Source organism: Aythya ferina (assembly GCF_964211825.1).
Source record: "Aythya ferina genome assembly, chromosome: 1".
In the NCBI taxonomy this organism is placed as follows: domain Eukaryota; kingdom Metazoa; phylum Chordata; class Aves; order Anseriformes; family Anatidae; genus Aythya; species Aythya ferina.
The window spans coordinates 4,530,731-4,555,510 of record NC_140296.1 but is presented as its reverse complement, the minus strand read 5'-3'; the positions used below and the strand labels follow the sequence as shown (position 1 = coordinate 4,555,510).

Here is a 24,780-nt window from a genome sequence, read left to right as displayed (position 1 = left end):
TGTATTACTGATATATTAGTTCTAATCCAAATTTTATAGCATGCTTCACATTAACAGCAAGTCCGTAGGATACCAGTGGGCCCAGTAGTACTTTATTTAACTATGACTGGTACCACACGCTCTGGGAGAGCAAAGGAAATTTAAGGTGATTACAATTAAATGGTTTCCTACTTTGGAGAATACCAGCAAGAAAAAGCATGGATGCACAGAAAGCTGCTGCCAAACTACAAGTACATGATGGATGGAAAGTGCTATGGAAATGCTAAGTAAAATATTATCATTTGTTATTACAGCTGCACTGTAATGTGGCCATTTTTTATAGCTGAACATGTCATCCTTTTTCTTCTTTTGTCTTACTGCAAGTTTCAGGAAGCTGTAGCTGATCTGCTGGCTGTATATCTGTATGTCTAAGTACATATATGTATGCATGGCGGTACTGATTTGCATAAAAGCAAGAAACAGAAGTGTGTTATATTCAATGAAGGAAATATAGGGAGAGGCTGCTTTGTCAGCAGTCTGAAGTCCTTTAGAATTTTATTTTTTCAAGACAATTTATAGACATTCTCCAAGACAAAAAAAAAAAAAAAAGATACCTAGTGTGTTTGGGATAGCCTGGGGTGGGGATAAGGTGTGGGCATGGTCTAACATGAATTGGAAAAATTCACTGTTAACGATAAATCATCTACATGACTCATTCCTAGTCTGGGTGATTTTTATTTGCAGATTATTTTTTTCCACTGACTAATACCTATCCTTCTCAGTCATTCTTGTTTTAATGTTATTAACATGCCCAGTAGCTGTCCTGCTAATTCACAGAAAAGATCTTCCTTTGCAAAATTCAAGTTCCTAAGAAGGTTTTAATATTTTAATAGTGCAGTATTTGAGTACTATGATTTTCCTCAATACTGATACGCCTGACCCCAGTACTTTGCTTGCCAGTTTTAACGGTGGGTGAGGATGGACTTAAATATGTCAGGAAAAGGAGAGTGTAAACATAAAAGGTCAAAGGGGATATGAAAAGAATACCACTGGGTCAATCCTGTGAACATTTTAAATGGTTGTACACTAATGTAAGATGCATAGGGAATAAGCCAAAGGAACTGGGAATCTTAATGCATAATAAGAACTATGTCTTAATTGGCTTAAAGGAGGTTTGCTAGGCTAAATCACATGGCTGGAATATTGATGTAAAGAGGTATGTTCTGAGAGGGTGGCGGAGAAGAGAGGAGATGTGGTTTATAGATCAAGGACACATCGTTGGCTCTGACAGCCAGAATTCAGTGTGAGATGGACTTGTTGAAACTGTCTCAATGAAAAACACAGGGAAACCAGCAGATTGGTGAGATGTGTGGTAGTTACCACCAGAGCAGGCAGGTAAGATGACAGAGGTGTCTTGAACAGATAATGGAACATCTAAACCCCAGGGGCTGGAGTTGATGGGAGACACTGACAGCAAATATCTGTCAGGACAGGAACACAATAGAAATGGCAAATTCCTGGGTTGCTCTGAAAATTGGATTTTGACCCCAAAACTGGGATTTACTAAATGAAATGCTATTGTAGTTTCTTTGCTGAGCCATAGAAGTGAATTAGCTGAGAAAATAAGAAACTGGGAAGAGGGTGAATACTCTGATTCCTGGTAAGAATCATCTTTATTCTATGAAGTTCATGTATTCAGGAAGGAATGATAGAGAAAGTGGAAGGTAGGTCAAATCAGTGGGAAATAATATAAGCACAAGAACATAGGGACAAAATCAGAAAGGACAACATGTTATGCAAAGGATTTATAGCAATATAAAAGCATATTGGGTAGGTGCATTAGTAATAATAAGAAGAGGAAGGAAAGAGCGTGAAGAAATAACCCAGCAAAACATGTTTATTTTTAACTTGAATCAGTTAATTTGTTCACCATGCGGTCCTGCAAACTGTCGTACTGGCACAAACGAGTGGTAAAGCAAGGGAAAGAGGGATGGATGGCAAGGGGAGGAGGGGCTGGGAGCTGCCTAAAGCAGTTCTGTCACTAAAAGAAATGTAACTGTAGGACCATTACTCAGTGGACAAAGAGAGAAAATAACTGATGAAGTGGCTGAAGCATTTAATGTCTTTTTGCTTTAGTCTCCCCTAGATAGATTAACTGCAGTTGGATGACTAACAAAATTAATACCAGGGTAAAGGAGTAAGAACCACCAGTGAAACAAGGAAGGTATGGTAAGATATTGTTTTGATCAGTGAGTTGTTTCCAAATCAGGAGAATCAAATGTTATTCCTCAATAGAATATTTAAGGAATCAGCAGAAGAACTCTTTTAATAGTTATCTTTGATAACTCCAGGATAAATTCCCAGTGTGAACCCTATTCCTTAACTTCAGTAAGGCTTTTGAATGGCTTTGAGAAGTCAGTCTGTTAACAAAGCTAAGCTTAGATGAAACTGCAGCAGAACTAGATGTGCTAGAAAGATTTCAGACAGTGAAAGAGATTCCATGTGACAATTTGCAATGATCAGATCATTCTGTTCAATATTTCCATTGATGACTGGGAGGATGGAATAGATCACGTTTCCTACTATTACAAATCACCCCAAGCAAAGACAGCTTGCAAGCATGTAGATAAAATGATAGAAATGTAGAATTCAAACTAATGTTGGTAGATACTCCTAAATAAGAAAGGCAAGTGTGACGAGCTCACTAGGGAGTAATCAGTTGCCCTACAGCAGGGAGCAGTTTTGCTTACCTGTGTCTGAAGATCATAGCAAGTCTGGGGTGAAATTTGCAACCATATACTTCAGTTCAAAAATATCGTATTAGGATGTGGAATGAAACACACATATCCAGCTCATTAAGTGTTCCTAATAAATAGCTTAGGAGAGGCACCATGACCAATCTGATGTAGCATATATCTGTGTGAGCAGCACAATTATCCAGTGAAAGAAAAGGGAAATGATCAGAGATCAAAAAAAACATACATCCACTGAAGAAAAGTTGAAGTGAGATTTGTTGGTATAAGGGATGTGAGGGCTGAGGAACAGTCTAAACATTTTCAGTATGAAAATGTTGCTGCATGAAGGACATGAATACATTCCAAGCATGTTTACCATAGACAATATGAGCAAAAAGAATCCAGATGAGAAGATCTAGTTTCAAAAGCTTTCTAAAGCTGAGCATAGATAAACATTGGGTAATTTTCCTGAAAAGATAAAATCTGCTTCTAAGAAGAGACTAAGTGAGGCACCTGTGAGAAATGGCTTAGGCTCTGCTCAGGGTTGCATTAGATGACATCTCAAGGCCTCTTCCACTTCACTGCTTTATCTTCTGAGTATAGAACAGGATTTCAACCCAATACATGGAGTTCAAAAGAATTATGAGAAGCTACATATTATGCTGCATTTTTCACTTGTTCATCTCTAAACCTTTTACAAAAGGGACAAGTATGGCTGGACACTAACAGAATAAAACTGTACCCTCTTCCTGAACAAGTAAAATGAGTTTAAAGTCTGGACCAAAATACAAGTCCCTTAAATCCTCAGGTAATTCAAGACACTACTGCTTCTGCCAGGATAAAAAATATTTCAGAATAATTGCTGGTTGGATTTATGTCAGAAGGGAAAGGCTCAACTAATATACCCTGAGTCTGCAAAACTGGGTAGGATATAGAATATATTTTCTGGCACATGCTGTTTTCAGGAGGATCCCTGAATAACGTTCAAACCATCCTTCATGAGATACTTGCCAACTGTGGTCTTAAACCTGGCAAGAAACCAAAAAAAAGTTCATAAATGAAGGTTCTTAAAATATATATATATATATGTATATTTATTTATTTATTTGTTTGTTTGTTTGTTTGTTTGTTTGTTTATTTTTCCCAACATGGCATATTCTGCTCATTCAAGCCAAACACTTGGTCTTCTCTTTAATGATAGTTTGCCTATCTCTCTAAGTAGCAGGATAAGGTTCTGGGTTTTTTAGGGGCGGAGACAAGGGAAAGTAGAGGTGAGCACCTCTGCATTGCACAACAGCAGGACTGGTTTTAAATCCAGAATGTTTGAACTAAGCAGTAAGGGACTCTGCTGGCAAATGCATTATGGCATGGAGGCCCTTTTGCCAGAAAACGCATATGCAGCCATTCTCAATGTGTTAACAGGGAGCCATCCACAGTGCCACCAGTCACAAGAGCAACAGTGTGAATTCCACCTTCCTCGAGCCAACCTGGCTTGTCACAACCTGTACAAATGGCACTGTGGAAAGAGCCTTACCTCTCTGGATCTATACACGATCCATCTGTCCAGTCTGAAAAAGCAGACTTTTTCAAGGAGAATATGCCTGCAAGAGTAGCAGCCACTGAGGATCTCTCTATGGAGAGAAGGATAAGCTGTTGAAAGTCAAGGGAGACTCATTTAAGAGGAGCTATAACTGGGAAGGTCTGAATATTTCCATATATATGTATGTGTATGTGTGCATGTGTGACAGCTCTCATTATAAGAAAAGGAGCTAGGAGATACCGATCTTCAATAGAAGACTGAGGATGGGAAGACTTGGCAAACCACAAAAGCCAAGCTAGGGGAATTTCTACCCTATCAAAAGGTTTCCGTAACACACAAAATCTTGAGTGTTAGTTAATTTTCATGTATTTGAGATGAGTTTAACCCCCTAATACTGTTGTCACTCTTCAGAATTCTGTTTTCGACATAGCTGTTGCAAGAGCAGAGTAACACACTGGTCCTGTGAGACTCCTGCAGGTCCCAGAAGCTGGCAGCTTTCACAGTACATTGGAAGACTTCTGTTGGTTTTATGTATGTGTGTGTGTTTTCCTGAAGTTTTGGCCTATGATTAATTGGTTTAATTTTACTTAGCAGAGTTCAATTTATACTTTACAGGCACCATTAGTATTTGAGTGTCTGCTTCTGTGGTGATGGATGCCACGTAAAGTTGGGAGGGAAATGGTTTTCCCCTCCCCACAAAACTCTTCAGGATTTCAAAAAAATGATCATACTGAAGTCAAACCAGGGCCTCTTAAGGAAAGGGGAAAAGCAGCCTGTAGACTTTTTGACATTAGTAGCTATTCGATTTTCAGAAAAAAAAAAAAAAAAACAAAAAAAATTGACATCAAAATCTTCCTGGGGCTCCCTGAGGCAGCCCTCCCTTACAGTCTCTGACACCCAAGGTGTTTACGTGAACAAAGACATGCTTATTGGAGCAAGGATATTCCTGTGTAGAGTTCTCACATCCCAAATTAGTTTTTAACGAAGGGACTAAAGAGCTTGTCTCTTTTCTGGTCAAATTAATATTTTATTATTTGTACAGCTGCAAGAGGACCTTGCTGGTCACCAAGCAGCCAGGTCTTTTTGGGGTGAGTGACTTTCTGCTTCACAGACATAGCTGCAGCCAGAAGGTTATCTTCAGACTAAAGTTTAGGCTGAAATTGGTGTGTTTCAACAAATTGATACTTTCATGCAGAAGACAGAAATTAAGATTTCAGCAAAAATTCCAAGCCTGAAGTCATGTTCCAGAGTAAGTCTCATGTAGATCCACAGTGACCATGGTTTTGATTGCCAAAGCATTATAATGTGGATAATCTGGAAGCACAACAGGCATAAACACAGCTCCTGATAGCCAAATCTATCTGCCCTGAGGCATCTGAGAATTGCTGTTCTAGAAAAACCTGAAGTGTATTGGATGTGGCAGGCTCCTGGTTCAGCCTAAGCCAGCTCTGTGAGTTAAATCCTTTTTACAGCAGAGTAGAGCACTTATTCTTTAATTGAGAAAAGCAGTTAGGAGATTATCACATCTCATAAATGGCTAGAATCCTCAAGTGGCAAGATGGTTGGGTGAAAATATGCTTAATTTTATTTTTAGTACATTGTTGCTATGTTCCAGTAATAAACTGTAAAGTGAGCGAAAGCAGCAATGTCAATGGGATCTTAGAGAGAACTAAGGGCTGCTATTACACCACTGTGTAATTCTTGTTCTTCTTCAAAACAACATGATCTCAAATGTGGTGGTCTTGCTCATTATTTGTCTATTTCTTTACTTACCATGGGATCCTCAGAGCTTTTATTTTGTACATGATGATTGATTTAGCACAGTTAACTACAAAGTTTTGACTACAAAGACTGCATTGCATTAGCACCTAGAGACATCAGTTGAGATCAGGACCGTATGTGCATACATTCTTATAGTGACAGGCAAGGCTTGTCTGTTGAGCTAATGATTTAATTCAGCCACAAATGCAACAATATGTTTCAATACTACTATTTAAAACAAGGAAACACCTAGCGTAAGATCACACAGAAAGTTACCATGATAGGCAGAAACTGGGTCCAGGTTCCCTCTATCCCCATGTAGTAGCTAACTTACAAGATTTCTTTTTTCCCCTCTCTTATTCATAGATGAGTAGAAAAGCAGTTTGATATAAAGGCAGAGATGAAATAACTGTTTTTTGTTTGTTTGTTTTTGTTTGTTTGTTTGTTTGTTTGTTTTAATTGGACTGCCTTTAAAAACAATGTCACATTCCAATCCCCCCTCCCCAACACTCCCACTCTCCCAGGGGTCAAACCTAAGTCTGGAGAATGGAGAAAAGATATATTCAGAACATTTGTGGCTTATTAAAATTATCTGGGATGGTCCCATGGTCCCAAGGCTATTTTTTCTTGGGACTTGATAACAGGGAAAGGCTAGAAACCATTAATTTGCTTTAAAATAATTAGAATCATAAGTGTAAACATGTTTCATGTAGTGAGGTGTAGGAAGATCTAAGTTATATGTACTATGTACAATACCAATAACTGTGCAAATCACGTAGTCTTTTATGGGGTTCTCAAGTCCTTAATCATACAAACTCCTGGGGTTTTAAGAGCCATTCAGTCTGCAAAAACAAAGCAGAGTCTGAAGGATAGAGCATTCCCTGGTAAAGGTCTCTAACCTCTCTTTATGAGGTGTGTGAGGAGGTCACCAAACCAAATCAGGAGATAGAGACAGGGGGATAGGGTCATAGCCAAGGAGTTTAAGGAATTGTACAATAGCTGTTCTGAAGAAAATATGCGATAAAGCCAAGGAAACTCAGCTGAGGCCAAAGCCTTTCAGAACAAGGGGTGCAATTCCAGGCAAGGAGAATCATGGGATTATGTAAGAAAGAGTTGAGGAATAACATTTTCACTGTTGACTTCACTGAGATGCAGAATTTCACATTAACGCTCCCAAAGTTTATCCATTTTTTATCCAAGTTGTATGTCCTTTGAAGGACTTGTGTAACCTCCTCATGCCTCCTTTTTTTCCCGCCTGTGAAAAGAAAGAATATCCCTCCTCAGTGCAGGGGCACTGGGAGATAATGTTGAGGGTTGAAGGGATATTTGGTATCCTGTGGCAGGGACCTGTCATCTGCCATCTTTCATTCAGGAGAAGAAAGGCTTAGTTGATACAGTTTGATCAAGAAGATCTGAATTTGAGAAAAGGTGACCCATAAGCAGCCTCAGTAGCAAAACCTAGTCCAAACAGAAGTCAATGTAGGAGCATACCCAAGGAAAAGAGAAAGGAACTGAGCCTTGGGACCATGGAGGGATCTAAGGATGAGCTGCTGAGAGCACACAAGACAAATAGGGTGAGCCAGGAATCTACATGGTGAGTTTCAGGAATAGAAAATTCAGAACCTTCAGAAATCTAATGAGTACACGTGTCATTTGTGTCACTTATACCTTTCTGTCCCTCTTCCCACTCAGTCTCTGGCTCCAGTAACAGCAACCACAACATGTAAAAGAGAGGAATCTTTGTACCTGAATCCTAGTCCTACTGCATGACAAAGCCTCACCTTCGCCGAAGACCCAATTAAGTGGAGTGGCTTTGAGGTTCCACTACAGAACAGCCAAAAATATCCCTGGCCCCTCCACAGATTTGCTCTGTGACCTTGGGAAGTCTCCTAACCTTTTCACGCCTCTGTTGACCCATTTATAAATTCATGACAATAATATTTCTTTCTCTGATGAAGTGATGTCATGAAGTAGAATTCATGAATAGATATCAAGTCTCCTGAGCTCCTTAGAGTACACACTTCATGACAGACTAATTTTTATTCTGAGTTCCTAAAGCCTTATGCAGTTGTTATGTCCATACATCAGTTTATCAGTCCTCTTAGTAACAACTGAAATCATTGTTGAATTAATCATATTGGACAAGGGTTAGAAGTCTCTAAGAAAATAGAATGAGGTACTGATAAGTTGTATGAAAATTAATAGGAGAGTAGGAGGAAAAGGCTGAAATTAATACCCTACAGATCTGGGAGAAATCCTCAATTTAGAAAAGCTGTGATATGGCTTTTTTTCTGCTTGGTCCAACGCTGAACAATCAGTCTGTAAGTGCCCGTCCAGTTATCACATGTATACTTTGGAACCAGACATGGAATGCAGAGCCTTTTGCCAGCTGGTAATTGCTAGACTTCGAAGAGAGCCTGGAGGCATAGAAGGTGCTGAGGGGAAATGTTCATCTACAGGCTTTGGAAGTGGGAGTTAAGATCATAGGGAAATTGGGAAGGAAGGAAAAAATGGGGGCTGTTGTGGTGGAGGGGGTCTGACAATAGGGAAGAACAGAAACCCTTAGGTTTCCAGGCTCTGTTAGTTCCGCTACTTCCAGAAATATTTGTTAATTATTATTAGAACATCTGTTTACTTTTTTGAATGGTTGATTTCAAGAGAGTTTACAAAATGACAGGAAATGAAACAGAAATGCAGAATTATTATTTATTTATTTTTTTTGTGACACACAACATTTATTTCTGAAAACACTCATTAGTAAGGGAAGCCTTGGAAAGACATTTCAAAAAAAAAGTATATTTCATTCCACAAAACATAACAGCTCAAAACATAGGCATAAAACCAGCCTTATCTTTGATACTGACATTCAACAGACAACTTTGAAACCCTGTTATAGAATAAATCTGAAAAACACAATAGCTGCTAGCAGTTTTTCAAGCCATTGCAGCCGTGGGATCAGGTACTGCTCCTGCTTTGACAAGGAAAGATTTGGGATGTCAAACATTCTGCATGCCGCAATGCATGTCACGTGTTCAAGTGATGTTCAGTCAGTAAGGAAAGGTAATTGCCAGCAGCTTTATAACTCTGTACTCCCCTCTGTACAGTGCCAAAAAAGATCAGCATTGATGTTGGCTTCAAATAAGTCTACATGTTCACTACTTTGTGATAAAGGGATAAGAAGTGTTTGGCATGAAAGCTGAAAAGCAGAAGACATGAAGCTAGATGGTGATGGTGGGATGGGAAGGCTTAGTTTTCATGAACGTAAATGATGTTTTATGTTCAAGATCACAGCTGGAAGAAGGATTTGTGTGTGTGGTCTAATTTTTATTTATTTATTTAATTAAAAGAATGTATAACTCTGATTTCTTAATGTGTATAATATTCATATACCTGATCTGGCAGAGACATACCAAATGAAAACTTGTAACCAAACCAATTGAACTACTAGGAAGCTTGCCATGAGGGCCAGATGGGACTGAATAAGAACAATGTTAGCCTCTATGAAAACCTGGGTCTCCCGTTGTGGTGGTTTTACCGTGCTGGGCAGCTAAACCCCACAACCACTCTCTTACTCCCCCTCCTTTAGATGAGGAGGGGGAGAAGTAAAGCAAAGAACAACTCACAGGTTGAGATAAGGATAATTTAATTAAAGGGAAATAATTATAAGAATTAAATAAAGACTACCATGAACTAAACAATTTAACTAAGGGGAAATAAAAAGGGAAAGGGGAAAAGGGAGGGGAAAAGAGAAAATAAAAAGAAGGGAGGAAAACAAACAAACAAAATAAATGAAGGCTATATGGAAGTGCAGAGGAAAGAAATTACTCTCTACTTCCCACAAATGAGTGATGATTGACCACGTCCTTGAAGCAAGGCCTCAACGCACGCAGCCGGTGTTCGAGAGGAGGACCGATGTCTTCTCAACGAGAGCCCACCCCTCCCCTCTTCTTCCTGTTTCCACCTTTTATTGCTGAGTGTGACACCACATGGTATGGAATATCCCTTTGATTGGTTTAGGTCAGCTGCCCTAGTGATGTTTCTCTCCTCACTTTTTGCCCACCCCCTAGGAGAGTTAGAGAAAGGCCCAATGCTGTGCCACTGCTGCTCAGCAGTAGACACAACACTGGTGTGATAACACTGCTGTTCCAGCTACAAGTACAGAGTACGGCACTGTATGGGCTGCTGCTGGGAAAGTTAACATTCCAGCCAGACCCAGTACACCCGTGCTTTGTTCAGACCAATTTTTATTCTAAAACCAGAAGCAAGAGAAAATCCACAATAGTCTTATCACCTCTAAGTAAAGGGGGAGGGAGAAGAGATCAAATATTGTCTGCCCATCCTCTGAATCACTTTGACAATGGGAGGAAACTGTCCTCCAAAATATACACTTCTTGCTTGTTTAGCCTGATGATTTGTAATTGACCCCTACCCATGCAGTGTGTAAATGTTTCAGTCTGGGACAAAAGCCTCTCCTAATATCAGGAATTGGGGATTACCCAAAGAATTTATTTATTTATTCTTTCTCTGAAACAAAAACAACCTATGTGAAGTGATGGTGATGTGTAACTTCTTTTACACTGTCAAATGGATAGAACAGCAAAATCCTAAATCAAGGTAATCTGCTGTTTTACATACCCTTTTCTGCAACTTTTGCACAAAGTATTGTCCCCTTTAGCCTTCAGGTTTTTTTGTTTGTTTGTTTTGTGTTTTTTGTTTTGTTTTGTTTTGTTGTTTTGTTTTTGTGTGTGTGTGTTGGGGGGGGGTTGTTTTTAGTAGCCCACCAATTCTATTTCAGTGTTTCAGATGTGTCTTCCAGATTCATTTCACAGATCTTCCCATCTCATACTTCTGTTTCCACTGTTTCTCATCTCCTGCCATCTCACTCAGGCTCTCCCTACCAAGGAAGTTTATCCAAGAATGTTACCTAAAGAACAGAGACCTTCAGAGAGGTCCTCTTTCTAAAAAAACTTTTCCTTCAAGCCTTTATACAACCTCCACACAGTTGGTGAACAATAACTTCTAAAATATGCTGGATCTTCTTGAAAAACACATTCTGCCTTGCAGACAGTGAAACTTAACATAGTGAAGATCTACACAAGCACTCTCCTTTGCACGAGGAATTGCAAGGGCAACCTTTTTCACAGATTTGTTCATCCTGCCATGCCAAGCAATTCAGCACAATCATGCCCCAGAGGGATCTGCATAAGAACTTTTGTGTCAACAGGCCTTTTACATTTAAAGATTTCCATGCAGAAAAAGTATGAAGTGTACTGCTGGAATAATCTAAAGGAGTTTCCTCCCCCAGTGCTTATAGAGATATAGAAGAGAAAGTTTCCATCCTTTTAAGAAGTTTCCAATGTTAACTTTTAATTTAAATAGAAAAGGGAAATACAAGGAAAAAAAAAAAAATATATATATATATATATAAAGAAAAGAAAAGAAAAGAAAAGAAAAGAAAAGAAAAGAAAAGAAAAGAAAAGAAAAGAAAAGAAAAGAAAAGAAAAGAAAAGAAAAGAAAAAAGAAAATAAAATTTGTTAGAAATATAATCTAAGGAGGTAAACTGGAAAAGTAAGAAGCTATATTTTACACTTTAGAACTGTTTGAAATTGGTCAATGAGTTTATCTGAAATCCTATGTGCATAGTATACACATATGTATGTATGTATATATGTGTGTGGACATATAAACAAATACAAGTACGTAATAATACATAGGAATCCTCAGGAGTTTATACAGAATTCTTACATTATATATCATGGCTATTTTTCCTTTAAGCTGAATTTCTTAAGTTCATGAATCTAAGGCATCCTCAGAAGTATCTGCATATGAATTTGAGCCAAGTCCTAAGGGAGACTTCTGTGGCATTTGCACACCCTGTTGACATTTAGAACAAAAGTCAAGCCCTGAAAACATAACAAAATTATGGGTTAGCTCTCTTTTCAGTGCCTGCATAAATTAGCAATACTGTCATCCTTGTCATTTAATGCTATGGCTGCATCAGCATAGAAATTTGTATTAACAGCACTGACCCAGCAAGAACCTGAAGAATGGGGAATGGATCTTGAATGAGCTGCAGTGACTTTACTTATGAAAGTTTAGCAGTGTTGTGGGAGCTACTGTTTATTATGGACTTTTTAACCAGGAATAAGTGGTGATAGAGAGAAGGAAAAATTACTGGACTGCTTTTCTCTGTAGGACCACATATTTACTCTTCATTTTATTACTGGTCCCAAATCCTTGATGAAGTTCTAGAGTTCCACTAGACAAAGAAATTACTCTTGTAACAATCTTAAATTTGATGTAATACCTAATATTGATCTTCCTGATTTTAGTGGTCAAAGAAAGCTTGGTAAAGGCCACTTGTCCTCTTGACAGTAGTCTCTTCCTTCATGAATTCTCTCACTGAAATCAATGCAAATGATTTGGCAGGCTTTGAAAGCATTCTAGCTTAGGGAATCTGAGATTTTCAGCATCCTCAGTTTAAAAATGTCCTTCTGAAAGAGCTTGGCTCCAATCCTTTTTCCTGTCCAAATTATATTTATAGTCACACTTGGCATCTACCTGACACTTCCTAGCCATAGATCTCAAGGTAGTTTTACAAATCACTGCTCTCCTCAGTTTACAAGAAAGGTAAGATGACTTGAGCACACAGTTGCAGGAGCAGTTGTCCAGAATCCTGGTCTGAAGAGTTATGCTCTCAACTTGTGATGTTAGAAACTTTACAGTCTGGAACAAAGCTAAACAAAGTTCTCTTGGTTTAATTTGAGCATTACTGTGGTATGTCAAAAAAAAAGAAAAAAAAGAAAAAAAAAGTTTTAAATATAAATGCAACCTGCTGATCCTATGGTTAAAAAGTCAGTAAGGACACTTAAATACTACATATAGAGAGAGTATTAAGGAGATGGGTGTATTTCATCTTCTGTCAATGCATAAATGCATGTCTGAGTGTAATAATACTTCTCAGCTGGGCCTACCTCTGAGTAGATTGCTTACAAATCATTGCAAACCTTTGTATAGAGGAAAGCACAAGACACAAGCAAATGGAAAAAAAGAGCAGGAAACATGCAGTCCTGACTGGGGATACCTCTGGCACGTTAAGGCTTTTGCATATCTTGCTAATGTAAAGCCAAAATTCATAAGAATAGTAAAGTCTTACTTTGCTCTACATTATATATTGCAGCTAGCAGGTCTGATGGAGCTTCACAAAGCTGATAGTGAAATGCTATTCAACTATTTTCTGAATATCTATCTTCTCTCTTCTGAAAACACTCTCCTATGGGTGGGACAACATAATTCTGTGGTATTAAACATTTTAGCAGAATTCACATTCTTTCTACTAGAGGATTTCAGAGGAGTGTGAAAAGTTCACAAAGTATGTGTTATTTAATTTTCCCAGATGAGGAAAACTGAGGCTCAGAAGTGCCTTGTCTGAGGATTGGAATTTCACTGTGGCATCTTTTGTTCAGACCCCTGTGAGCATCATGTCTTGGGAGACAACAAGGCCAGGAAGGCAACATACCTCTCTGACAGTACCTTTGCATTGCCTTAACAGATGAAGATCAAAATAGTTTCCACTTGTTGCTAAGCATACATCATATTATTCTGTATTTCACTTCTACGAAGAACATTGTGCTTTTTATTTCTCTTTTTTTTTCTCTTTAACTTTTTCTTTTCAAATCAACTTAAGGAAGGAGTAACCACCTTGGAAACAAAATTAAGGTCATTGTTTCCTCCCTAATCAGCCTCATGGCCTCGTTCTTTCTCCAGCAGGATGATGGACTAGTTGTAGCACTGCCAAACCTCTCGGTCCTCAGCCAAATGTGACAGTGTCTCGGAAGCTCCCAGTCCAGTTCTTGCATTGCCTCAGGTCTCTCTCTTCATCACTGTCCCTGCTCAGGCCCACCCTCCTGCAGACAGTCACTCAAATATGAGAGACAAATATTTTATTTTTTTTTTTCCTTTTGCAAGGGAGTAGTGACCATTCACCTTCCGATATCATTTATATGCCTCTTACTTTTCTGGTCAAGGGAAAGTAGGATTGACAGGGAATGCTTGGGAAATAGGATGGCAACTATTTTAAATGTTAGAGATTTAAATATTAGTAGCATTTACAGTATTATACCCTAGCTGCAGGGATATTCGTTGCCAGGTGAATGCCTGAAGTGGTAGGTAATCAGGAATATCAGACACAGACCAAATGTGATTGCAGATAAAGCATCTGTGCTGGGGTCAGTATGTTCTATCATTTAGTTACTTTTATATATATATATATATATATATATATATACACATACATATATATATTATTATTATTATTATTATTTTGCTTGTAAGAAACCCAGAAATACTTTACCAGAAAGAAGGAAGAAAGACAAAAATCTGCCGTTTCCTGTTCATTCAGAGATCCTTTTAACATACTTCTTAAAATAAACATTCTGCTACCTATATCTTTCTATATGTTCCCCTTTTTTATTTTTTTATTTTTTATTTATTTTTAATATGAATAAAGAACTGCCTGTGGAGGCTGTCATCAATTCAACACAAGTAGAAAGCTAATTTTCCACACTTCCAATGAGATTAAACTCTACCCCAATGACATACATGACTACTGTAGACTAACTTCATTTCTATAGTTTCTTTGGCTTCAGTACAGTTGAACATGGGATATATGTAGTCATTATTTTCAAAGATGAGCTAATAAATCAAATTTTCTGTTTTGCTACTGTGTGATGTCTTGAAATTCAGGTTCGAGTTGTTCAACTGGTGGGGACAGTGATTATCATCAGTGACAGAATATTATCATCTTCTTTCCTTAATTTTCCATTTATATTTGATGACTTTTCTATGAACATTCCTGACTGTGTGATAGAGCTTCATGAGGAACTCTGCCTCAAAGTCTAAGAATATCTTGATATAACATGGTTTTAGGTTATTTTAGATGTCTTCTTCCATTGTCATAGCAAGATCTATCCTACTAGTTCAGCCCTCTAGTCTTTTTAGAAATGCTAGTTCTGACATAGCCTAGGATCCCTTGGGCTCACCTCAGGGGAATCAATCCCCTTTCATATGTCCCTCAGGCTGCTATTTCATTTTTTAACACATGGCTTTCTTGATACTTCTACTTGAGTGAAGAAGAACACTTTGACTTCTGGTCTTCTGAGCTACAGCTACATAAGTGAAATAATACAGCATAACAGGAACAGATTCATAGACCAAAGGACCTTATTCTAAAGACCTGACAACCTCATTATAAGCTTCCTGATAGCTTTCTTCAAGCTAGATCTGTTCTAGTCCCATAGAGTAGATGCTCATTAGTAGATAGAATATATTAAGTGAACATCTGGAGCCTATCTTCCCCTACACTGTTATCTGAAAAGCATCCAGTTTACTACAAGGCTACACTGAGATGCAAAACAAACCATAATGGGTGGGGACTGTCAACAGATTTGCCTTAATAGCAGCTTTCTGATCCTAAGTAAAATGCTAATGTAAATACATATGTCTGATCAGTAGTCCGTTCTACACATCAGATTAGGAGTTACAGAAATCTTGCTTCCTCTTTATTTCCATCTTTATATTCTTATCGAGCAAATAATCTGGACAGCCTTGTCCTTCTTGTTTGCCACAGTCATCTCCAGCAGTTTAGATCAGTGTCATAATTCAGTTTGTCAGACAAATGCCACCCATCTCCTCTTTTAAAAATAGATTAATAGTGAAATGTGATGGAATCTCTCATATTTCCTCATTCCCCATTTTTCATACAGATGAGATATTTGCTGATGTTTTACTGAGGCTGGATTTACAGCTGAAGCTTTGCTACGAAGCACACAACAAGCTTTGTTTTACAAGGGTGAACGTGACAGACAAGGCAGCATGGCCAGCTAGTCTACAACAGACTTACAGCCACTGAGATAGCGGAAAAGCTAGGGAGAACATGTATTCTTTGTAAAATCAGGTTATCTGAGGAAACTGGGAGGTAAACAAGATAGGTTTATCCATAAAATAAAAAGTTGACTTTCCTTTTTTTCCTTTTTCTTTTTTTTTAATTATTATTTTCTAATTAATAATATCTTTGTAACAAATGTAGTGCTTACCTTTCCAATGGCTCTCTGGCTCATAAAAAATATTTACAGTGTTCAGCATATTGATGGCAAAGTGCTACCAGCTGACATTTCCTCATAGAGAAACACCCATGATGATGAGGAGGAGGATGCTATCAGAAAAAAAAAAAAAAAAAAAAAAAAAAAAAAGTAAAAAACTGCAGAGGACCAGGAGGCCACCCACAGGAGATGCACAAGCTATTGGCCAACCCTGGGTTACCAGGACTTTCTGACTACCTGTACTCTTAAATCCTGTATCAGCCAGTGTGCTTGCAAAGGTGATGGACCTGGTTGGGGCTGGTCCCACAAAGCTAATGGAGCAAGTCATGAGTATTTATCTAAGGAGAAATATAATACCTTAAACATCAGGAAATGTTCTGCATACTTGAGATAGAAAACAACAAAAAAAATCAATTTCCATCTGGGTTATACCTTTCTACAGCCTATAGCTGGCCTTTGTCATAAAAACACTGATGTTTACAATCTATAAGCAAGGGATTAGATGGGAAAACCTATCAGTTATACAATATCACAGGAGGCATATTAATGTTTTAAGATGATGCAAGAGAAGAGCAAGGAAGATGACTTGCAGACAGATTCTTCTTTCCACCAGTTTATTCCATCCCCCACATCTCCTTGACCTGTGATCTTGCTGAAAACAATCCTGGTCTGTACACGGCTATATGGACAGCAGCATATGAAATAAATAAATAAATAAATAAATAAAAATAAAAGCACTCCCTGACTGGTGCTACAAAGAGTTTTGGTGGTGGGGGGTATGCGTGTGGCTGTGCAAAGCTGTGAGCAATCAGATGGTTCATTCTTCTTTTAAGAAGTGTTACATGCCCAGGCTGTGGTATTCTGGCTCCTTTCAGAATGTGTCAGCTTAAACAATCTCTGCAGCACACTTCCCTTTCCTCTAGCCCTGTATTTCCCCTTGCTTTTAGAGCTGCTCTCTTCCACCTCGCGATCAGCACCGAAGGTTTTATATAAACTGCAGTTACTGAAATGATTTGCGGCCACTTCATTATTGCTGCTGTGCGGGATGATGGGGGCTGGAGCATTTTCGATGCCGATAGAAATATCCTTGCATGGAGACAGGTAACAGTCTGGGCTGCCTCCAGCAGAGGGAAGTGGTACACACGCGCTTCCCAGCGTGCTCCGTCCTGCTGCTGTGCGCTGCAGCAGGGAAAAGTGTCAGGTCTTGTATTTGCAGAGCTGAAATGTCCACCGCCGACACAAACGCTTGATTTAATCCCCTTTGGTGCCTTGGTTTTGCCCTCCACGTCCCCGGGACCAATCAATGAGGTGTCTCCAAGCTGCCTCTCACGTACACCCTCCTGCAAGACTGATGTAGGTGCTGGGTTTTAAGTCCTGGAGTAAATGCTGTGAAAAACAAGTGGAATCAGGGCTCTGAACACAATCTTAGTTTTAAGTGAAGTGTTTGAATATCACTTTCCAGAAGATACTTTGAATGAGGGAGCTTTCTCTCTGCTACTCATATGAGGGGGGCTACAGAGGGACACCCCTGAGAAGTCTCAGGGCTTGTGCGGATGGTCCCAGCAGTGCCTCCAAGTGACACCATGTTCAGATGCACACTCATAGGCCCTTACAACAACAACAAAAAAAATGAAGGCTGCCTGGATATGCTAGACTGTTGTTTTTTGATTTTTTTTTTTCTCCTTTTGCCTGTTACTCTTGTATCTTTCTGTTGCAGGATCCCTTTTGTGTATGCACATGCATGCACACACATACCCCTGCTCAAAGCGAACAGAAATACACTCATCTCACAAGAAGAAACCCTTTGACCACTTCTCCTTGACAGCTCTACACTTTTAAAATATATTTGACTCTTCCTTTTGCTTCTCTGCCTTTAGAAAGTGTAGAAGCCTGCTGGAGATTAATTTATGGGGAAGATAATGTCCTTAACCCAGACTTCCTTGAACTGCCTTAATGCTGTTTGCAAAGCAACCAGATGACTTTGTCTCTCCCTCACCCCATCTAGAGCTGCAGGGAGGCAAGTTTTGCCTCAAGCTTTCAACCTTTTGATGCATGGATTTTCCACACTGAGCTACAGTAGGTGGGTAACAAGAAGATCCTATTAAAGTAAAATCAAGTAGCAAAAGGATTGTCAGCTCAGCAAATCAGAAACATATAGTACTTATCCTTCCTTCACTGCATTCCTTCCTGCTCACACAAGTAAGAAAGAAGAAAAATAAAAGGTGAGGAAAGGGGAGAAAAGAACAGCAAAGAGCAATGCCAGCACTGGCAGTGCCTTGATTTTATAAGTAGGAAATTAATCGTTGCTGCTAAAGACACAGCCTCTTTTAATGAAGAGGCTGCTGCAATAGCATCGCAACAACTAGCAACCCACATGTTCTATTACAACAGGTTGAGCCAGTGCACGCTCCCCTGTGCCACAGCTAGAAAAAAATAAATCAAATGTCTATACCTGAGGCTCCTTCATTTCCTACACGGAGATCTACTTTAATGCAGGCTTTTCACGGTGCCTTTCTTTGCCAAGAAGGGGCTGGTGATGGCTTATTTACCTACTTACCTGTCCTTGAGCTATGTGGCTTTTATTTGAATAAATTAAACTGCCTGTTTCAAGTGATGCTTTCAGCCTCTTGAGTCTGGATCTAATTCTCAAAAGAGTTTTGCTTAAAACCTGTTTTTCGAGTTTTCAAGCAAGTATCTACAGTCTGCAGGATGCAATTCTCTTAAAGGACCTTGGTGCCTATGGGTAAGAAGAAATATCATCCTATCTGGCTACTTTCCCTTTGCTTTTAGGTTTCTTATACATCTCTGATAGACTAAGTCAGGACATGCTAAAACAGGAAAACTTGTCTTTTTTTTTATTAAGCTGCTTTGCTTTTTTGTTGTCTGTGTCTGTGAGACCAGATCGTCAGCTGCTCTGAGATGCTTTAAATCCACTGCTAACAGATATGTTTGATTTTAATGCCGTTATAGTAGTTTTAATATTCCTGAGTGGATACACACTTTTCCTTTGCTTTCTGGGACTGATTCTTCCGAGACATTATTGGTAAATACTTGAAAAATTCTGATAGGCTGACTAATGTAATGTGCAAACTAAAGCAAAATCTCTATTTGTTCATTGTGTGTGTGTGTGTGTGTGTGTGTATGAGTGTGTGCTGGGGGAAGGCTGTCATTTATTTTCCAGGATCTCAGCAGCAGCGAAATTTCAGGGGCCAAATGCTCAGCTGTGTAAGCTGACCTATCTCTGAGCAAGGAAACCTATGGTTCATCAGAAAAGGAGATTGCTGTTATAGACGTGGGGTGATATTTTTCCTCCTTGGGTGCCTAGGAGAAGAAACAAAAAAGCAGTGTGAAATAGAAAAAACATTCTCCCAAAAATATGCATAAGAAGATGTCTCTACTTTTTAATACACTGTAGAAAGTTTTAAAGATACTGAGCCAGGCCACATTAAAACATAGCATGCATTATATCAGGCATGCTGTTGTAGCAAACAGTTTTTTCTCTGAAGTTTAGCATTGTTTGTTTGCTTTTCCTTCTGTGCTCTGCATTATCACTGGAGTCAAGCATATTGTATTTTTACTTACGTGCATATATTTGGAGGGGGGAGAGAGGAAAGCATAAGGATTGTAGACAGCAAAAATAAAAAATTATTAAAAAAATAAAAAAATTAAAAAAGAGGTCTCATTGCTGGAGTTGTCACACAGTCACGAGGAACAGGGTACAATAAATGCCATCAGAGCTCTCAGCAATGCTTAGGACATAAGAACAGAGAAGTGTCCAAGCACGGGCCATGCTTTTTAAATGTTGGCTCACTATTTACTATTGTGAGTAGACAGAGCTCATCGCACACTGTGCTGGGCTCTTCAGCCACTGCAGGATGGTCTCTGACTATTGATCTGCATGCTTCATCCTGAAAAAGGTTGAGAGAGCTTGACTGATGTTTATTCCAGATCTAGTCTGATGCACTTCAAATCAGGATTTGGACTTAAATAGAGGTAGTTATTATTAATAATATTATTATCATCACTCGTATTATCCCTATGTAAACAAAATACCATAGACCATGACAAAACTGCTGCTTTTATCTCTCTTTGTAATGCCCAAAATCCTGTAATCTAATTGTTACACATCCTTGCTCAAAAGAAAGGCTCAAATATTAGCTTAAGGTTGTAATAGCAATTAGCGCTGCAGAAGCTTAAGCTATCTGCATAGATCACAGGGTTTGCTTACCACATATTTTCTCACTAGGTTGGCCTGGGCTCCTTATCATCTGAAATCCTGAATTTAGCTGACTTTTGGAGAGTCCATCTGTCTTGTGTTTCAGGTTTTGTGCTGTGGGTGAATATATATTAAACACTGAAAGGAGCATTAAGCTGTAATACGGTGGGGAAATGAGGAAAAACAAATGTTCTGGGAGTGGAGATGGTATTAATAACCCCAAAATGTATTTGACAGATGAATTTCAATGGGATCTGATTCACTGATGACAGGACCGAGATAGTAGTAGGTTTTTATTCTCCATTGTTGGAGAGCAGCAATACTTGCACCACTCCACCACTGTGCCAGGGAAACTCCTGCTCCAGGTGGTGCTTGAGACCACAGGAATGGGGAATCTGGATGCCGTGGTATGGACACTACAGCAAAAAATACCCTTACTAAGATCATTTTAAGTTGAATATTTGAAATGTCCAGTTTGTCATCTGGTGCTTCTCTTTATTGTCTGTGTGGAGGGAATAATAAGGCTCCTTTTGTAGTCTGTTCTTTGGTCATGTTTTATGTTCTTTCCTCAACCATTCACTGCTAGTAATCATCCAAAACAAGGCAGGTGATTATGGGGACCAGAGTGGTTGTTCTTAGGCTCTGAAGATAAAGAGAAGGAAAATCCTCACTGGAGGTGCAAAGCCAAACCCCGTCCTCCAATACAGGAGGAACAAGCAGGTCTCTCTATTACCAATTTTAATCACAAATGCCTCCCATAATAACAATAATAATAATAATAATAATAATAATAATAATAATAATACATACCCACCATCCTTTATTTTGCTCTTCAATAACACCACATTCTTTTTGCCCTCAGCGTGTCTCCAGGTCACTTTTTTCCCTTACCTCATACACACTTATTCCCTACAAAAAATCTCCTCTCCTGCCCCACTGGCTGGCTGGGTGCACCGTGCAGAGGTCCAAGAGGATGCTAACAGGTCATCATGCTGGCCAGTTTGCACATGCGGACTAGCCAGCTGGCAGCCCAAGCCAAGCAATTAGCTAATGAGCTTATCCCACCGCCACTCACTTACACCTTTCACTTTGTCATTCTCCTCTCCTGTATCACTGATTTTCATAAAACTAGGGATATTTATATCTTTTAAGCTTTTGCCCCTCTAGAGAACAGGGTGAAATTAGCCACCAGGTTCAGAATATACTGCTGGGTGTGGGATTGGCAGATGGGGAGCCAGATGGACAGACAGCACTCTTCTAAAAGCCTTATTTCCTTAGGAAAGGAGGCCGTCAGGTCTAAGTGCTAATAGTGAGGAGTTACAGAATGGGCGGATTATGCCCTTAAAAAAATAATGTCGTGTGTCAGGCACTTCTGCAGAGTGATATAGTGGTAGTGTAAGTGCCTTATTTTGTATTGAAGTTGTGACTTTAAGTCTTGCTCTACCTTTGGTAGAGTCACTGCAAACTGGGGTAGCTACTCATTCAAAAGTGAAAGAAAAAGGAAGGTGGATTTGTCAATCTCCATTATTCCTTTGTGTATTGTCATTTAAAGGCATTCATGTGACTTTACTTAATCTGACCCAATAGGCTCATGAAACCTTTTTTTAATGGTTTTCTTCACACAGCCCAATAAGACAAATTAAATAGCATATTAATGTAGCACCTGATCCTGCAAATGACTGAACCCACCTTCAGACCCACTTGCTCTCAGGAAATGTCTGGATCATGCATGTTCAAGTCCAACTGGCAACGTAACCTGTATCCTGAGATTTCAGACCAAAAAAAAAAAAAAAAGACCATTTTAAAATCTGCTGTTTAACCAAATCCTGAACCACTACCTAAACATCAGTCTCTAACTCTGTACTCATTAAATATGATAATGTTATAGCAAAACTTTAACTTCTACAACCCCTCTTTGTGGCTTAGTAGTACTGATGTACAGGAGTGATCAATTTTGTGGCTGTTTGGTCCCTGTTACACTCATCATCGAGTCTACAGAATCAAGCACTTACTTTATTTAGCCTCTTGGATACAGATGGTAATTTTTGTAGCATCTCCTCTTTGCAGCAGACTTTGGACCCTTGCAGTTACTTCTGGCATGAGAGGTGGGGAGTATAAATGAAGAGAAAGGTGAAATGTCGTAGTTGGGAGGATTATCATATGTAAAAATGATATAAGAGCAAAACCAAGCTCCAGTGGTTACCAGATTCCCTAGGAAAGATGGGAGAAACCTTTGGTTGAACCCAAACTCCTGTCTGAGGAGTTGTTGATAAGTGAGGATGTTTCGAGTCCTCCTCACTGCTGTGATTATCTGAAGTCTGGATGCTTGTTTATGGGTGCTGGCTGCAGGGTGAGGCTGTCTCGAAATGGAGAGAATAAAAAGTTGAAGAAAGCAGTATTACTTGCAAAATTTTTGAAAGAAATGGCATTACTTACAATTTTACTTAAATTTGTATGATAGCTACAAAAACATCTCAAGTTCTGGATACTATGTTCAAAGTCATCACAGCTAAGGATATCAAGTAAAATAAAGTGTGCAAAGAAGCTGCTGGAGCATTTCAGAATGTTAACTTCACATTTCCCAGTAATCTGATGTACTTTCAGTATCTAAAGTATCAGTATCTGTAATCACTTTTTTTTTTTTTTTTTTTTTTTTTTTTTTCCACTGTAAAATTTGCTCTTAAAAAATCAGGTCCAATCTTCAAAAATATTCACTGACTTCAGAGGGATATTTTCGTTCAAACTTACTGTAGGAAATTTACTTATGTAGGATGGCAATCCAAATAATCTTATTTTATCTGAAAGTGTATAAAGGTCATTTAAAAACTTCATTCATCCTAGGCAAAAGAGGTTGCTTGCTTATGAAATTGTGTTATAAATTAATTTTGCATCTGGTACTGCAAATGTACATGATTGTTTCTTTTTGACCCCCTTGCAATGAATAGGAGAAAGAGATGTGGGAAGGGATCTGTAGCATTAGATCCATTGCTTTTTATATTTTTTTTCTATGGCATTTTAATGATAAAAGACCAATTTCTGCCCTTGCTTAACCCCCAGCAACCCCACTGATTTCCTTGTTCATTCCAAATTGTAATGAATGACTTTGCACACTGGAGCCCTTTTATTCTTTCTCTTGCAGATCGAGTGTCTCAGCCCGGACAATGGGCTCCTGCCTACATAAGTGTACAACTGGGATAAAAACACTGACTTTAGCAGACATACTCCATCGTGACTGAGAGCCGAAACTGGTCTGTGACATACATTCTGTAATGGAATGTAAGCCAGGGAAGAGCATGCAAGTAAGCACCATCTTTAACTCTTTAGCATAGCTTGTGTTTGTATCAGCCCTGACTCATGGTTTATACACATAGGATACGTATTAAATATCGCTGTACTTGCACTGCATGTATCTATTTGAGATAATTATGGCTATTGTAGTACTGGTGGGACTTACAGTCTTTAATGCATTTATTCTCACAACATCTGATAAAGCGAGGAAGTATTTTTATCTGTATATTATATACAGGAAACTGAAACTTAGATAATTTTTTGCTACACCAGGGAACTGAACCTGGATTTTCCGAGTTGAAAGCTAGCACTCAAACTGTTGATCTATCTTGATGTAAATGGTACAAATAGGTGCAGAGAATAGCACCTCTTGTAAATTGGGGATACTGAACTACATGATCGTGATACAGCAGACATGATAAATTGCTTACTATTAAATAAGGTGTTTGGGAATTGTAACGTAGCTATGGAGAGGCTACACTATTATTAATGATGCAGAAGGCATATATTTCAGCTTATTCTTCCATATCCATATTGACTCTGAAGTGCAAACAATAATACAAACTAGATTTTGCCAGTAAACTAACACAATTTATCTGGAGGACACGGTAGAAAATAGGAGCAGAGCCCAATCACTTTCTGTTCGTATGCATGTCTGCTGATGGAGGTGGCCTGGACAGGGGACAGAGGAAATTTTGATGTTCCTTACCTGTCTGCTGAGGATCCATTGAGATAGGCTGAAACCTACAAAATTAATAAGTGATGAAAATGTGCATCAGAGCCAGTAATTGTACTCAGATCTGCTGTGCTATTGCCACAAGCTCACTTTTTCTCTCTCTAATCTTACAATAATGTGCTTACTTTGCCATCTCAAAGGTCAACGATTGGTTCAATACATGGAAAGGAGATGCCTGAATGGAAGGTGTTGGGGAAGTGGAGAGTTTTATTCTGCTGTCTCAGAGGTTGTTCTTTAAAGGGGAAAGGAGGTGTCTCCAGTTCAGACCTGTTCTTTTAATAAGACCAGGGCTGTCTAAGAATGAAATAACTGTCTTTTCATTTCCCAAGAGCATCTAGCATGTGAATTGGTCTAGTCATATGAATTTTGAAATTGCACAAGCATAAATCGAGAGTGAGTCATTTAAAGTTTGTCAAGATGTGTG

General features: G+C 38.9%; 1 protein-coding gene across 2 annotated transcripts in view; it reads left to right on the top strand.

Annotated features, from left to right (window-relative positions):
- Positions 1-24,780, top strand: part of TENM4 (teneurin transmembrane protein 4) — a 1,677,033-nt gene that overhangs the window by 1,046,710 nt on the left and 605,543 nt on the right. For both annotated transcript variants that reach the window (XM_084535211.1, XM_084535210.1), the window contains exon 6: positions 23,472-23,631. The gene's annotated coding sequence lies outside the window, so the exon portion shown is untranslated. The remainder of the gene's footprint in view (positions 1-23,471; positions 23,632-24,780) is intronic.